The sequence below is a fragment of the Pelophylax lessonae genome (assembly GCF_965119305.1).
Source record: "Pelophylax lessonae genome assembly, chromosome: 3".
NCBI classification, from domain to species: domain Eukaryota; kingdom Metazoa; phylum Chordata; class Amphibia; order Anura; family Ranidae; genus Pelophylax; species Pelophylax lessonae.
The window spans coordinates 519,462,887-519,476,850 of record NC_138770.1 but is presented as its reverse complement, the minus strand read 5'-3'; the positions used below and the strand labels follow the sequence as shown (position 1 = coordinate 519,476,850).

Here is a 13,964-nt window from a genome sequence, read left to right as displayed (position 1 = left end):
TGGGGTGCTATGTGTACATTCATGAAGAAGAAGAATGAACTTAAATGATTTTAGCAAATGGCTGCAATATAACAAAGAGTGAAAAATTTAAGGGGGTCTGAATACTTTCCGTACCCACTGTATATATATATATATATATACTGTATATATATATATATATATATATATATATATATATATATATATATATATATATATTGTGACGGTATGCGAGGTGAGATAGTAGATAATCGCTATATTTCACCTCGCATACGTTCTGTGGTGAGAGACTGAACTGGAATCCGGCCTGGGTTTTTCCAGCCTCTGTGACAGGCTAGGTTCCGGTCCAGAGATTGTAAGTTACCTGAGTCCATGCTCAGGTGGACTTTAAATTAACAGGAAAAGAGCACAGAAATGCTCTGGCCTGAGACTCAGAAGGGGATCTGAGAGAGGAGCTCTGTTTGGACTTTAAAAGGTTTGCTTTGCAATATGTTTTGTCGGTGATGGGGACCAGCCCCACACAGTATAGTGAGGAAAATTCCTGTATAGTTTAGTGCCGGACGGCAAGGATTTATTTTACTGTTTTGTTGTTTGTTTCATATTGGCAAACCTCTGCTGAATAAATCTGGCAACCCACCAGACTTTTAAGAAACTACCTGCCTGCTGACCTTATTTTGCTGGAAAAGGTGATCCCTGTAAGCTAATCTCCCACACGTGGTGGACTCAGTGGGCAGTTTCTAAAGATGGAGGAAATGTTAAAGGCCCTGCTACAGGCCAATGCAGCTCAGCGAGAAACAAACCGCCAAATCGCAGAGGCCGCTAGAGCACAACAGGAGGCTACTGCAGCACAACTGGCAGCACAACCGGAGGCCGCTGCAGCAGAACACGCAGCCCAGCAGGAGATGAACCGCCAAATCGCAGAGGCTGCTAGAGCACAACAGGAAGTTGCTGCAGCACAACAGGCAGCACAACAGGAGGTTGCTGCAGCACAACAGGCAGCCCAGCAGGAGATGAACTGGCAGTTTGCAGAGGCTCTGCTGGAGTTAAAGAAAGAATTTGCATCTCCTGTGCCAGCTGAACCAAAATTGGTATGTGCCTCGTACCACCTGCAAAAGATGACACCGGCCGATGATGTGGAAGCATACCTGGCGACTTTTGAGAGGGTCGCTGTCCGTGAAGGTTGGCCAAACGAACAGTGGGCGGGTCTGTTAGCCCCATTTCTGACAGGAGAACCGCAAAAAGCGTATTTTGACCTGGACCCAGATAAGGCCCAGGACTATGAGACTCTGAAAATGGAGATACTCGCGCGATTGGATGTCACCATGGCAGTCCGGGCCCAGCGCGTGCATCAGTGGACCTATTCCAGCAGCAAGCCGCCCCGTTCTCAAATGTTTGACCTGGTCCACCTCACCAAAAAGTGGTTGCAACCAGAGACCTTGACGGGCCCCCAGATCGTGGAGCGTGTGGTAATGGACCAGTACCTGCGTGTGCTCCCTGCTGCTCTGAGGAAGTGAGTCGGACAGGGGGACCCCAAAACTGCAACCCAATTGGTGGACCTAGTGGAGAGGTACAGTGCTACTGAGGACTTGGTGAACCCGTCTACGCCCCACTTCAGTGTGTCTAGGGGTGCAAGATCGCCCAGCGGTTCTGGTAAGACTGTTCCAGGGTTCAAGTGCATGGGGAAACTAGATAAGACTGTTGTTACAGCTAATGAGACTGTTGGTCCTAGGCCTGGAGACTGGCCAAAGAAGCCAGGAAGGTCTTTGGGACCGCTAAGAGGACTGGAGATAGAGCACATACAGTGTTTCCGCTGCCATGCATTTGGGCATATTGCTGCAAACTGACCTATAAATGATGAACCTATGCAATGCAATTTTGCTTATAGGAAAAGATGCATATCTTTGTTTGCATCGGTCGCATATACTGCTTCATGTCAGAGTCGCATTGAAAAGCAAATGTGTGTTATTGCAGTGGATGGAAAGCCGCTCACAGCCCTGCTAGACTCTGGAAGTGTAGTGACCCTAGTCAGAAGTGATTGTGTAAATCCCACAAAATTACACTCCAGCACTATCGGGGTCATTTGCATCCATGGGGACACTCGGGACTACCAGACAGCAGTGGTTGAGGTTGATACCCCTTGGGGCAGTGTGACCCATTCAGTGGGGGTGGTGCCTTCGCTACTTCATGAAGCTTTAGTGGGGAGGGATTTCCCCCATTTTTGGAGGTTGTGGGAGAACAAGGGGAGGCTGGTGGAGAGAGCTCCCCCTGCTCCGGAAGCACAGGAACTCTCACCAGACCCTTTTTGCCAAAGTGAAGGAAACCCTGTTGGGGGAATCGAGGGAGCTGGAGATCCTCTTCCTTTCCCTGTCATGGCTGGGGAGCCGGAGGACCTGGAAGCTAGCTCCCAGCCAGAGGGTAATGAACAGGAGGACATTTCTGGACCTGACAATGAGAATAGCCAGAATGTGGTACCCGACTTAGAAGTCAGGAGAGAGGATTTCTGTACTGGGCAATTACGAGATGTCACCCTCCTTAGAGCCAGAGAAAACGCTAAGATGGTGGATGGGGAACCAGTAGATCCTCACTGGGGGGTGTCTTTTCCCTACATGGCCATTAAAAACAATTTACTGTATCAGGTGATAAAACGTGGAGAGGATGAGGTTGAACAGCTGCTGGTTCCCAAACCCTTCCGCAGGTTGGTCCTAGACCTGGCCCATGGTCATGTAATGGGGGGACATCTCGGAATCGAAAAAAGACCAGGGAGAGAATCGCCCAGAGATTTTTCTGGCCTGGGTTGCATGCAGATGTCAGGGGGTACTGTGAATCATGCCCTGAGTGCCAAATGTCGGCACCATCGCCCCATTTTCGCAGTCCCCTGGTCCCTCTACCAATCATCGAGGTTCCTTTTGAGAGGATCGGCATGGACCTGGTGGGGCCGGTAGTGAAGTCTGCCCAGGGTCACCAGCATATTCTGGTAATCCTAGACTATGCGACACGCTATCCTGAGGCCATACCCTTGCGTAACACTTCCGCTAAGGCTATCGCCAAGGAGTTAGTCCAGGTGTTTAGTCGAGTGGGAATCCCAAAAGAGATCTTAACTGATCAGAGCACCCCATTTATGTCCAGGGTTACCAAGGAACTGTGTTGATTATATAAAATCTCCGTACCTCTGTCTACCACCCCCAAACAGATGGTTTGGTCGAAAGATTTAATAAAACCTTGAAAAGTATGCTAAAAAAGGTGGTTGACAAAGATGGGAGAAATTGGGATTTTTTTGCTCCCATATCTTATGTTTTCCATACGAGAGGTTCCGCAAGCATCCACAGGCTATTCTCTCTTTGAGCTCTTGTATGGTAGACATCCCAGGGGGCTGCTGGATGTTGCCAAAGAAACATGGGAAGGTGAGGCCACCCCTTATAGAAGCGTCATAGAGCATATCTCCCTGATGCAAGATAGAATCGCTGCTGTCCTGCCACTGGTACGAGAACATATGGAGCGAGCGCAGGAGGCCCAGAGGATGGTCTATGATCGGGGTGCCAGAGTCCGTACTTTCAGCCCCAGGGGCAGAGTGTTGGTACTGGTTCCCACGGTTGAAAGTAAGTTTCTAGCCAAGTGGCAGGGTCCCTTTGAAATTATCGAGAGGATAGGAGAGGTCAACTATAAAGTCTACCAACCAGGGAAAAGGAAACCACAACAAATTTATCATGTGAATCTCTTAAAGCCCTGGAAGCAACAGAGAGACTTTATTGGCTGCATCTCCAGCCCCAGCAGACCGGGTGCCGGTGACACCTGACGTCCACATAACAGATTCCCTGTCGGTGGCACAACAAAATGATGTTAGGGGGTTTGTGTAAAAAAATAGAGACTTTTTCTCCCCCTTACCTGGACTGACCAATGTGATCCAGCATGATATAGTGACGGAACCAGGGGTTCGCGTAAATTTAAAGCCATATAGAATCCCAGAGGCCAGGCGAGAGGCAGTCGCAAAAGAAATAAAAAATATGTTAGAGTTGGATGTAATAGAAGAGTCCCACAGTGAGTGGTCGAGCCCCATAGTATTGGTCCCAAAACCTGACGGCACTATCAGGTTTTGTAACGATTTTAGGAAACTCAACAGTGTATCCAAGTTCGATGCATACCCGATACCTCGGGTTGACGAACTCGTGGACAGGTTGGGACAGACCCGCTACATAACAACCCTAGATCTAACGAAAGGCTATTGGCAAATACCCCTAACTGAATCAGCCAAAGAGAAGACTGCCTTTTCCACTTCTGAGGGCTTGTTTCAATACAAGCGGATGCCTTTCGGTCTGCATGGGGCCCCTGCATCCTTCCAGAGAATGATGGACAAAACTTTGAGACCACATCGCTCATACGCAGCTGCTTATTTGGACGTTGTGGTCATCCATAGCCTAGATTGGGACTCGCATCTGCCCCGAGTACAAGCAGTGGTAGATTCCCTTAGGGAAGCAGGTCTCACGGCCAACCCAAAAAAGTGTGCCATAGGCCTGGAGGAGGCCAAATACCTTGGGTATGTTATTGGTCGGGGACTGGTCAAGCCTCAGACCAATAAGATTGAGGCAATTCAAAAGTGGCCCCAACCGGTAAACAAAAAACAAGTTCGGGCCTTCCTAGGCATTATGGGGTATTACCGGCGGTTTATACCTAACTTTGCCACCATTGCCGCCCCTCTGACTGACCTAACGAAGGGTAGAGGGTCGGTCATGGTCAAATGGAATCCTGAAGCGGAGGAGGCGTTTCAGAGGTTAAAGCAGGCCCTTTGTGTACTGCCGGTGCTGGTGACTCCGGACTTCACAAAGGAGATTGTGGTACAGACTGACGCCTCCGAGGTGGGCCTCGGTGCTGTACTATCCCAGAACAGAGGTGGTGAGGAGCACCCGGTTGTATACCTGAGCCGAAAGCTAAACAAGCATGAAAAAAACTATGCTATTGTTGAGAAGGAATGTCTTGCTGTTAATTGGGCATTGAACTCCCTGAAGTATTACTTGTTGGGGAGGTCGTTTAAGTTGGTCACTGACCATGCTCCCCTAAAGTGGATGTGTGACAACAGGGAGAAAAATGGCTGCGTGACAAGATGGTTCCTGGCTCTACAGCCATTCAAATTTACAGTAGAGCATAGGCCGCGCAAGCTCCAAAACAATGCGGATGCCCTCTCCCGCATGCACTGTATGATTGGGTTGATTGCTCAATCGCTGGCGCTTGAGCAGAGGGGGAGGATATGTGACGGTATGCGAGGTGAGATAGTAGATAATCGCTATATTTCACCTCGCATACGTTCTGTGGTGAGAGACTGAACCGGAATCCGGCCCGGGTTTTTCCAGCCTCTGTGACAGGCTAGGTTCCGGTCCAGAGATGGTAAGTTACCTGAGTCCATGCTCAGGTGGACTTTAAATTAACAGGAAAAGAGCACAGAAATGCTCTGGCCTGAGACTCAGAAGGGGATCTGAGAGAGGAGCTCTGTTTGGACTTTAAAAGGTTTGCTTTGCAATATGTTGTATAGTGAGGAAAATTCCTGTATAGTTTAACGCCGGACGGCAAGGATTTATTTTACTGTTTTGTTGTTTGTTTCATATTGGCAAACCTCTGCTGAATAAAGCTGGCAACCCACCAGACTTTTAAGAAACTACCTGCATGCTGACCTTATTTTGCTGGAAAAGGTGATCCCTGTGAGCTAATCTCCCACAATATATATATATATATATATATATATATATATATTGTAACAGGAAGTCAGCTAAATCTGGGAATGTAGTCACAGGAAGGAGATACATTTCCACCTGATTTAGAAAGTCCATTAATTAATTTAGGGTGTTGGCTACAGAGCTAGCCAGCAGGAAGTTGAAAGGCCTTCACCTGTTCAGAATGAGGGAGTTAAGGCTCTATAATTTGTTCAGAGAAATTCCTATTGTTTGCTGCCTCCTGTCGCCGTGTGGGCTGGGAGAGGAAGGCAGACATACGTGTACCTCCCGACGCCGTGTGGGCATGGGAGAAGGACTGCTGCCTCCTGTCGCCGTGTGGGCTGGGAGAGGGGGACAGTCGGATGTGTGCCTCCCGACAAGCTGGTGAGCATGGGAGAAGACCCCCTACAGCGATGTGAAGCTAAGGAGGGTAACCACGAGTGAAGACGTCTCAAAGGTGAGAAGACAAAGTGTTCCATGTGAAGAGTTGTGTAAGAAAGTGTTAAACAGCTGCGTACAGAAATGGAAGAATTGGTCAGCTCCAAGGATGATGTTGTGAAAAGCGTTCAGGAGCTAGAAAAGTCTAAGCGAGCCTTAGAACAGCAACTAGAAGAGATGAAGATTCCGTTGCAGGAACTGGAAGAGGAATTCCAGGCAACAGAGGATCTGTCCCAAAGAGGGGATAGTGTGCCTGATGCAGTTTTTAAAAGGATCAGTGTTTTGGGGTCTGTCCTGAGTGAGCCTCAGAAATGTGATGACATGTGGCTTGAATCACCCCTTTGGAATAAACCGTTCCTTCAAAAACTTCAAGCATTGGAAAATGTATCATTAGAACTTCAGCAAACAAAGGAGCTGTGTAAGAAATGTGATGATTTCTCAGTTCAGGCTGAAAACCTAGAGGAGAAAACTAAAGCGGAGAAAACTAAAGCAAGTGATATAAATCTGGGAGAAAAAAGCAAACACCACCTAGTGGAGAAAACTAAGGCTGTTGGTGAAAACGTGAAGCAAATGAATAAGTGCCTTTCAGGGAGTGTTTCCAAAATGGAACTGGTGAAAGACGGGTGGCAGAAGTTTGATCGTGATCTTGAGATGCATTCCATGTGGAATTCAGATAGAGAAAAAGAACTAGGTGACCTTGAGCGGTCAAATAGTTCAGCAGAAAGTGCATTGAAGAAACCTGTAAAAGAATGTGTTGCAGTTCCATGCTTCTTCACTGATGCAGAGAGGAGGTCTATAATGGATACCACCCAGATCGCTGGGTTCAACTGTGTTGTTGCCTTTGACCCCTATGTTGGTGGAAGGAAAGTTGATGATGTTCTGGTTGGCTTCTTCTGTGAAGAGTTTGGCAAGAAATATAAACTGAATATCAAATCAAATAGTAGGCCTTTACTGCGACTCGCTCAGGAGGGCGAAAAGTTTAAGAAGTTGATGAGTGCAAATGCTTCAGATCTGCCTATGAATATGAAATGTTTGAATGATATTGATATCTCTGGGAAAAGGAACAGGGGTCACTTTGAAGAAATGTGTGACAGCCTGTTGTCTCAATTGGAAAATCCTCTGCACAGCATCTTAGAGCAAGCAAAGCTCAAGAAGGAAGATCATTCCCTTTTACAACAAAAAGTCAATGATTGTGTACAGATGTATGGAGAGGCAACTCAAGTCACAGAGGGATGTCAAGAGTCCCTACTTGGAACAAAGCTTAGTGAAGCAAAGGTTCTCAAAGTTTTGTGGAAAACATTTATGGATTGCAGAGAGAGGCGTCTTAAGAATGTTGAAGACATTAAGACTAGCCCAATTGAGTTGCCTATGGATCACGGTCCTCCGTGGTGGATTGGACAGACGGTTATGAGGGACAAGCTGTCTGACATTTATGAGAAAGCTGTCAATGAAGATGACAGAAACGAGAAGGAGCGAAATGATGCCAAAAATGCAGTTGAAGAATGTGTATATGAGATGAGAGACAAACTGTGTGGCATTTATGAGAAATCCGTCAATGAAGATGACAAAACAGTTTCATCCGGAAGCTTGAGGATAATAGGAGGCTTATCAGTGAGTCAGCAGTGCTTGACACATGCGTGCCTGGAAATCTGTGTCCCAACCCTAGGGTTGAAACAAGAGGGGGGGGTATGTAACAGGAAGTCAGCTAAATCTGGGAATGTAGTCACAGGAAGGAGATACATTTCCACCTGATTTAGAAAGTCCATTAATTAATTTAGGGTGTTGGCTACAGAGCTAGCCAGCAGGAAGTTGAAAGGCCTTCACCTGTTCAGAATGAGGGAGTTAAGGCTCTATAATTTGTTCAGAGAAATTCCTATTGTTTGCTGCCTCCTGTCGCCGTGTGGGCTGGGAGAGGAAGGCAGACATACGTGTACCTCCCGACGCCGTGTGGGCATGGGAGAAGGACTGCTGCCTCCTGTCGCCGTGTGGGCTGGGAGAGGGGGACAGTCGGATGTGTGCCTCCCGACAAGCTGGTGAGCATGGGAGAAGACCCCCTACAGCGATGTGAAGCTAAGGAGGGTAACCACGAGTGAAGACGTCTCAAAGGTGAGAAGACAAAGTGTTCCATGTGAAGAGTGTGAAGAGAAGTGTTCCATGTGAAGAGTGTGAAGAGTAAAGGGACCTGTTAAATGAACTGTGTTCAATGTGAAGAATCTGAAGAGTAAAGGATCCTGTTATAAATGAACATGTGCTGTGTGAAAGAAAACAAATGGACATTTGAGTGTCTGCTGTAGGATCAGCAGTGTCGGCCCAACAGTAGGTTGGAAAGACTTCTTAGGCAGGTTCCAGCTGTGAGAAGGTAGCCGCCCACAGAGGCAAGGATTTATTTTGTCTTTTATTTTATTTTGCTGTTTTTGATGCTGGCACTGGTATGAAGAAAATTGACCTAATAAATAAAACTGTTGTTTTCAAGCACTTATCGGTTGTTTCCCTGTGAAAACGCACCCCCCAAGGGGTCATCCACGCCTACCACCGAGCTAATCCCTTACAATATATATATATATATATATATATATATATATATATATATATATATATATATATATATATATATATACACACAGTGTATATATACACAATAGAAATGATTGCATAATTGAGCAAAAATATATCTAACGGCAAGTTTGCACAAAAAAGCATATTTGTGCACAAATAACATAAAAGATGACATGACCCAATACTGGGAAAACAAACCAAACTCTGAAATATCTAGAAGTGACTAGACCTTGACAACTACTACCTTAACAATCTTTCCCACCATGTACAATGTTTTATGTTTGTACAAGGAATGCTATGAATTATATACCATGAACCCTACTGTGAAAACATTTACAGTACATGGATTAAATAGAGGCCCTGGATGCAAACTACATCCAGGGTCCCTCATTGATTAAAGTGGTTGTAAACCTTCACATATACCCAGTGAAGTGAATAGCCCCAGATGATACACAGAAATTAAACAAATCCTCCTACATACAGTATGTTTTATTTGTATATCTGCTGTCTTTCCCACTCTACACTCTTTTGAAAGTGCAGATTGTGTTAATCTTTCTTCCTCTTTCAGCAGCACATGAGGGTGGGTGGGGAGACTGAGCTTACGCTGTGTGGGAGCTGATTGGAGGAAATGGACACACCCTCCCTTCACATAGGCAGAGGAATAAAGGAACATGCAGAGCTGTAGTTTAAATAGACAAGCTTTCTGCTAATCTCCCGCTAAGCTCCCACAAATTTTCAGCTACTGTTATCTTATGTGTTGGAGAACTTGTCAGAAGTAACTCATGCTGATAACAGAGGAATGGAGCACCAGAGAGAAGCGACACTTAGAGCTTTGGAGATAGATAGACACTACATATATATATGCTTAGTTCAACATCATGAATGGGGTTTACAACCACATTAATGTATGTGTGTAACCACTCAGATGTGCAGTTACAGGCATACAGTCGTGGCATCTGTCATTGATTTGTATGGCTTGCTGTCACCTTTGACTCCCGGGTGCAGAAATACAGTGAATTGCATTGGTGTATGGAACCCATGCGCATGAGACCTTACAGAGTAATACAGAGTGTTCATGTTAGTAATGTGAGTACAGAGGCAGATGGATCAGACCCCAAATGGCAAAGGGTTTACCTGTTTGCTATGAATCACAAGTAGTATCTGTCACTATGCAGTTTATTGAAATAGAACATATACCATTAACACATATTTGTTTTTTCTACTCCTGTTCTCAGTTGTGCTTTTTTGCCCTGAATTTGTTTAGCAGTCATCCTGTTCTTGCTATCTCTAAGCTTTGCTGGTTGTGTTAATGACAGCATATGCCTTTCAGGCAGCAAGGCTCCATGTTTTCTGCTCTTTCATCCATCATTTGTAATGAGTGCTTAAGCATACTGTGTTATCATCTGATCTAGTCTGTCCTTTTCAAGTTGTTCTATAGGCAAATCAACCTTCCCTTTTTATCAGCTTTTTCACTGACTAGCAAGCTGTCAGTTTGTGTAAGGCTTAATCCTTATTTATCCATTGCTTGTTTTCCCTTGCCAAAGAAACAGTCACTTTTTACTGTACTTGATGCTCCTTGACTATCTGTGCTGAAACTGTAATATGTAATTTTACTATCTTTGTTACGCTGTTTGCCATTAAATGTAAAATGCATTGCCAATCCTTTTTGCTGAATTTAAACAAGATAACAAAACACATTTCTAGAGCTGAAATCCTCATTTCAACAAAATAGATACTTATGAGTGAATTTCTGGAAGGCTTTTTAAAGTACTAAAATAGAGAAAATAAAAATGTTTTTTTAATGTTTCGGAAATTTAACCACTTCAGCTCCGGAAGATTTACTCCCCTTCATGACCATGCCATTTTTTTGCGATACAACACTGCGTTACTTTACCTGACAATTGCGTGGTCATGCGACACTGTACCCAAATAAAATGTATGTCCTTACATAATAAGGGCATAAATGAGCTTTCTTTTGGTGATATTTGATCACCGCAGCATTTTTTAATTTTTTGCACTCTAATAAAAAAAAAAAAGACCAACAATTTTGAAAAAAAACAATATTTTTTACTAAATACTAAAATATAAAAAATGTAAACAATTACAATTTCTTGATAAATGTAGGCCAACATGTACTCTGCTACATGTTTTTGGTAAACAAAATCCCATTAAGCGTATATTGATTGGTTTGCACAAAAGTTATAGTGTCTACAAACTATGGGAATACAAGAATTATTATTTATTTATTATTTTTTACTAGTAATCGCTGAGATCAGTGACTTATATTGGGACTGTTATATTGCGGCAGACATTCAGACACTAACTGAAACTTTTTGGGAACCAGTGACACTAATACAGTGATCATTGCCATACATATGCACTGTCACTGTACTAATGACACTGGCTGGATTAAATATCTAGAGCAATCAAAGGGTTAAATGTGTGTCTAGCCAGTGTTTTGGTATACTGTGTTAGGTGCTTTTACTAGGGGAAGTAATGGATTTTATTTTCTGCTTTGCGAGGAAAGAAAATCTTTTACTTCCCCTGCTGAAAGGACAGAGCTCTGCCTTGTTTACATAGGCAGGGCTCTGTCCTGTGTAAATTCATGATGATGGTGATTGACATCTGCTGTGTTTAATCACAGCAAGACCAGGTCGCCGGTGGCGTGTGCGCGCGCCCCCTACCCGGAAGTGTCAGATGGCATACTAGGGAGCGGTTATACAGTCGGCAAGTGGTTAAAAGATGTTTACAGTTTCCTAACATTACCAGTATAATTAGAGATTTTATTGTCGATGTTGTTAGGCTTTGTTTGCCTCAGAACTACTTCTAATTTCATTACATTCATCCCAAGTCAAAGGGAATGCAAAATGCACTTTTGCTTCTTCTGTTTCTGAGGCGGACTTCATCCAGACACCCATCAGTGAGTGGGATGGGGGTGGTTCAGAACTGCTCCTAATAACATTCCATTCATTCCATGTCATAAGGAATGCAAAAGCAAATGGTGTACCTTACACTTATAGGTCAAACACAGGTCAGAATGGGGTACACTGAAGTGAAATCTTTCTGAGGCTGACCCTATCCAGACATCCATCAGTGAGTTGGATGGCGGTGGTTGACGGTCTTCTGGACCCCATGGCTGAGAAGTGTTGGGCAGCAGATCTACTGTTCTGCCAGTCACATTGTGCTCCCTGATCCCACCCAGGCCTCCATCAGAGTGGAGAGAATTTGAGAGATCATCTGATTGCCACTATCATTTGTAAACACAGAAGCGACATGCAGAGGAAGTCTTTCACTTCTTGCTTCCTCTGCGGCTCTAACATATAACATATATTGCAGAGCACAGCAGAGGAAATAAACAGTGGAAAGCTTCCTATACCAGCTTCTCTGTTTACAAAGGGCAGTCAGGTTAGCGGCAATCAGGTTATCTGTTAAATCCTATGTAGTTCCCATACTGATGGAGGTCTGGATGGGGTCGAGAACCCAGTGTTACTCACAGAATAGGAGATCTTACACTCAGTACTTCTAATTTCTGGGGCCTGACGCACCCCTTGCCTCCTCCTCAGGCCCTACGGCAGCTGTGTTTGGCATGAATAGCTTTTTTTATCGTTCAAGATGTTACTAAAATTTAGGTTCTGACAGACTAAGCTTCTTTGCATTGGTACATTCACATGCTCTGGCTTTCACAATCCAATAACGTATTGGTGGGTTAACTGATTTTTATTTATACTGGCCTGATTGGTGCACATATGACTTTCATAGGCACATTATTCTGTCTAAATGTCTTTTGGGTACAAGAGCTGATGTGAATAATTCAATGTTTGTTGGATATTCTGATTAGGGGTTATAAGCTTTTCCACAGCTTTAAATACATTTTTATTTTTTATTTTTCCATTGTGAAAATCAAATAAAAATAACACAATTCCTATCTTATTTTTGGTTGCCATGTTTTAAAATATATTTAATAGAACTAACAAACCAATAAGATCCTGCTTATGTCAAAAAGGAGTTATAACAGATAAACTGGATTTTTATAAGTTGTGTATGTATTGGATTTTTGGAATCCTGCTTTTATCATCACCTGAAAAGACAGCCTGAATAAAGTTGTACAAATTGTCTAAAGGTCATAAAGAAATAGGTGAAACTTTCCCAGAGCTGAGAGTACAGATCCTAAGAACCCATTATAAGCCTATTTTTACTCCAGCAGTTTTAGTTAAAAACCAGATGAGAGCTCGGGGATAAAACTGGATTAAAGGAGTCTAAATAAAGTAGCATCTCAACTTTTGAAGGCAACACCTAATATGATTTCAACTGTTCAGCAAATGTCAAGGTAAACTGATAAATTACTGTGATATAGAATTAGGTGTGTCAGTAGATCTATAAAAAAGTCAAACTTTCTTTTACTTTCTTTAACTTTCTTTTGCCACTGCATTGATGATAGAATGAGTTCCAGAACAACAGGAGTCATGACAAAAAGCTCCTCCTGCAGGAAAAAAATAAAATATCTCATGAACAAGAACATGTGTTTATCACCATCTCGATATAACATTTTTGAGAATAATATGGACTTTGTAAAAAAAAAAGGCATGCAAAACATTTGGTGATTGGATTACTTTTAGATAAACAACAGGATCTCTCATAGTTTACATACAGATTGCACCAAAGTTAATGAAAGTATGCTGCAACCACACAGACACTGTCCTTCTAGAGATGGTAATGGGAGGAAGCAGCCAGTAAAATAATTTGAAAACTGCTGTGATAATATTTCAAGAACCTGCCAATGACACGAAAAGGTATTCAAACATTATAAAGGTGGGCCATATTAGATGCACTTCGCATGACTTTTTTAACCAGCAGGCAGATCAAATTCCCAGGGTCAATTCTGCTATTCCAGTATATCCCAGACAGCTGTAATACAAAGAATGAATAGGGTTAGCATAAAATTCTGCCCACCATAGACATGTGTAAAGGTGTGATGGGGAATTGCAATGCATATGGAAAATTTGACAGTGGCCGTGATAGGAATACCCTAGTCAAAGTGGCCTATATACCCATAGAGATTTAGTAGCCCAGCTTCATTGGTACACTGTCAATGGAAAATAATGGATTATAGTACTGCTGTATATTGAGAGTCACTAAAAAATTGTAAAGGTACATCCCTAAAATTCAGACTGTTACTCTGTATTTTCTCCTAAAATCAGTATAACATGGACTTGGACTCCCAAAAAGTATCAAAAGCAACCAAGGTATCCATAAAACATACTGTCCCTATCTCCTGTAAGCTTACTTTCTCAT

The 13,964-nt window shown here is 43.5% G+C and overlaps 1 pseudogene across 1 annotated transcript; it reads left to right on the top strand.

Annotated features, from left to right (window-relative positions):
* The first annotated feature begins 989 nt into the window (after positions 1–989).
* LOC309550614 lies at positions 990–1,823 on the top strand (annotated as a pseudogene). The gene has a single exon. The product of its transcript is annotated as an uncharacterized misc_RNA (transcript).
* Positions 1,824–13,964: the final 12,141 nt, after the last annotated feature.